Here is a 3,651-nt window from a genome sequence, read left to right as displayed (position 1 = left end):
TCCGGGGGGAGGCACAGTAGCCAGAGGCCAGGGGATGCACAGTAGCCATAAGCCGGGGCAAGGCAGAGTGCATCAGAGGCCCGGGGGGGCTCACAGTGCGCCAGAGGCCTAGTGAGAGGGGAGGCACAGTGCGCCACAGGCACAGTGGCCAGAAGCCAGGGAGGCACAGTGCCCCAGAGGCCCCGGGGGTGGAGACACAGTGACCCGAGGCCCCGGGTGTAGAGGCTGAGTACACCAGAGGCACAGTGTCCAAAGGCCCAAGGGGCATAGTGGCCAGAGGCACAGTCCACCAGAGACCCAGGGGGAAAGGCGCAGTGCACCAGAGGCCCAGGGGATTGGGGTGGAAGGCACAGTGTGCCAGTGGCATAGTGGCCAGAGGCCTGGGTGGGAGCCACAGAGGCCAGAGACCTGGGGGGGAGGTTGAGTGCACCGAAGGCATAGTTGCCAGAGGCCCTGGGGAGAGGCACAGTGCACCAGAGGCTCACAGTGCACCAGAGACCTAGTGAGGGGGGAGGCACAGTGAGCCAGAGGCATAGTGCCTAGAGGTCCAGGGGGAGGCATAATGGCCAGAGGCACAGTAGCCAGACACCGGGGGGAGGCACAGTAGCTAGAGGCCGGGGGGGAGGCACAGTAGCCAGAGGTCAGGGGGGAGGCACAGTAACCAGAGGCCTTGGAGGGAGGCGGCACAGTAGCCAGAGGCTGGGGGGAGGAGGCACAGTAGCCAGAGGCTGGGGGAGGCACAGTAGCCAGAGGCCAGGCGGGAAGGAACAGTAGCCAGAGGCCTGGGGGGGGACAGTGCGCCAGAGGCCCAGGGGGGGGCTCACAGTGCTCCAGAGGCCCAGTGAGGGGGAGGCACAGTGCGCCAGAGGCATAGTGGCCAGAGGCCTGGGTGGGAGCCACAGAGGCCAGAGACCTGGGGGGAGGCTGAGTGCACCGAAGGCATAGTAGCCAGAGGCCTGTGGGGAGGCACAGTGCACCAGAGGCATAGTGGCCAGAGGCCTGGGGGGGAGCACAGTGCGCCAGAGGCCTTGGGGGGAGGCACAGTGCACCAGAGGCTCACAGTGCACCAGAGACCTAGTGAGGGGGGAGGCACAGTTCGCCAGAGGCATAGTGTCTAGAGGTCCGGGGGGAGGCATAGTGGCCGGAGGCACAGTAGCCAGACACTGGGGGAGGCACAGTAGCTAGAGGCCGGGGGGGAGGCACAGTAGCCAGAGGTCAGGGGGGGAGGCACAGTAGCCAGAGGCCTTGGAGGCCTTGGGGGGAGGCGGCACAGTAGCCAGAGGCTGGGGGAGGAGGCACAGTAGCCAGAGGCCGGGGGAGGCACAGTAGCCAGAGGCCAGGCGGGAAGGAACAGTAGCCAGAAGCCTGGGGGGGGGACAGTGTGCCAGAGGCCCGGGGGGGGGGTGGTTCACAGTGCTCCAGAGGCCCAGTGAGGGGGGAGGCACAGTGCGCCAGAGGCAGAGTGGCCATAGACCCGGGTGGGAGGCATAGTGGCCAGAGGCACAGTAGCCAGACGCCGGGGAGGGGGAGGCACAGGAGCCACAGACCGGGGGGAGGCACAGTAGAAAGAGGCTGCAGGGGGAGGCACAGTAGCCAGAGGCCACGGGGGGTGGAGGCACAGTAGCCAGAGGCTGTGGGGGAGCAGAGGCACAGTAGCCAGAGGCTGGGGGGGCACAGTAGCCAGAGACCAGGGGGAGGCACTGTGCGCCAGAGGCCCGGGGGGCTCACAGTACACCAGAGGGCTAGTGATGGAGGAGGCACAGTGCGCCAGAGGCCGGGGGGAGGAGGAACAGTAGCCAGAGGCTGGGGGGAAGGCACAGTAGCCAGAGGCCAGGGGGAGGCACAGTAGCCAGAGGCCAGGGGGAGGCACAGTAGCCAGAGGCTCGGGGGGCACAGTAGCCAGAGGCCGCGGCAAGGCACATTGTGCCAGAGGCCCAGGGGTGCTCACAGTGCACCAGAGGCCTAGTGAGGGGGGAGGCACATTGCACCACAAGCACAGTCGCCAGAAGCCCAAGGGAGGCACAGTGCGCCAGAGGTCCCTGGGGTGGAGGCACAGTGGCCAGAGGCCCCGGGGGTGGAAGCTGAGTGCACCAGAGGCACAGTGGCCAGAGGCCCAGGGGGCATAGCGGCCAGAGGCACAGTCCACCAGAGACCCAGGGGGAGAGGCACAGTGCACCAGAGGCCCAGGTGATTGGGGGGGGGAGGGCACAGTGTGCCAGTGGCATAGTGGCCAGAGTCCTGGGTGGGAGGCACAGAGGCCAGAGACCTGGGGGGGAAGGCTGAGTGCACCAGAGGCACAGTGGCCAGAGGCCTGGGGGGCGGCACAGTGCACCAGAGGCATTGTGGCCAGAGGCCTGGGGGGAGCACGGTGTGCCAGAGGCCCTGGGGGGAGGTACAGTGCGCCAGAGGCCCAGGGAGGCTCACAGTGCACCACAGACCTAGTGAGGGGGGAGCCACAGTGTGGCAGAGGCATAGTGTCTAGAGATCTGGGGGGGGCATAGTGGCCGGAGGCACAGTAGCCAGACACCGCGGGGAGGCACAGTAGCTAGAGGCCGGGGGCAGGCACAGTAGCCAGAGGCCAGGGGGGAGGCACAGTAGCCAGAGGCTGGGCTGGAAGGAACAGTAGCCAGAGGTCGGGGGGGAGGCACAGTAGTCAGAGGCCAGGTGGGAAGGAACAGTAGCCAGAGGGGAGGGGAAGGCAACAGTAGCCAGAGGCCAGGTGGCACAGTAGCCAGAGGCCGGGGGGAGGCACATTAAGCCAGAGGCCCGGGGGGGCTCACAGTGCGCCAGAGGCCTAGTGAGGGGGAAGGCACAGTGTGCCAGAGTCATAGTGGCCAGAGGCCTGGGGGGAGGCATAGTGGCCAGAGGTACAGTAGCCAGATGCTGGGGGTGGGGAGGCACAGTAGCCAGAGGCCAGGGGGAGGCACAGTAGCCAGAGGCCAGGGGGATGCACAGTAGCCATAAGCCGGGGGAGGCACAGTGCATCAGAGGCCCGGGGGGGCGACACAGTGCACCAGAGGCCTAGTGAGGGGGGAGGCACAGTGTGCCACAGGCACAGTGGCCAGAAGCCAGGGAGGCACAGTGCCCCAGAGGCCCCGGGGGTGGAGACACAGTGACCCGAGGCCCCGGGTGTAGAGGCTGAGTACACCAGAGGCACAGTGTCCAAAGGCCCAAGGGGCATAGTGGCCAGAGGCACAGTCCACCAGAGACCCAGGGGGAAAGGCACAGTGCACCAGAGGCCCAGGGGGTTGGGGTGGAAGGCACAGTGCACCTTAGGCATAGTGGCCAGAGGCCCGGGGGGAGCACAGTGCGCCAGAGGCCCTGGGGGGAGGCACAGTGCACCAGAGGCTCACAGTGCACCAGAGACATAGTGAGGGGGGAGGCACAGTGCGCCAGAGGCATAGTGTCTAGAGGTCCGGGGGGAGGCATAGTGGCCGGAGGCACAGTAGCCAGACACCGGGGGGAGGCACAGTAGCTAGAGGCCGGGGGGAGTCACAGTAGCCAGAGGTCAGGGGGGAGGCACAGTAGCCAGAGGCCTTGGGGGGGCGGCACAGTACCCAGAGGCTGGGGGGAGGAGGCACAGTAGCCAGAGGCCAGGCGGGAAGGAACAGTAGCCAGAGGCCTGGGGGGGAACAGTGCGCCAGAGGCCTG

This window comes from Ambystoma mexicanum, chromosome 11, assembly GCF_040938575.1.
Source record: "Ambystoma mexicanum isolate Mex_15411 chromosome 11, UKY_AmexF1_1, whole genome shotgun sequence".
NCBI lineage: Eukaryota > Metazoa > Chordata > Amphibia > Caudata > Ambystomatidae > Ambystoma > Ambystoma mexicanum.
Note: the sequence above shows the minus strand (reverse complement) of the source record.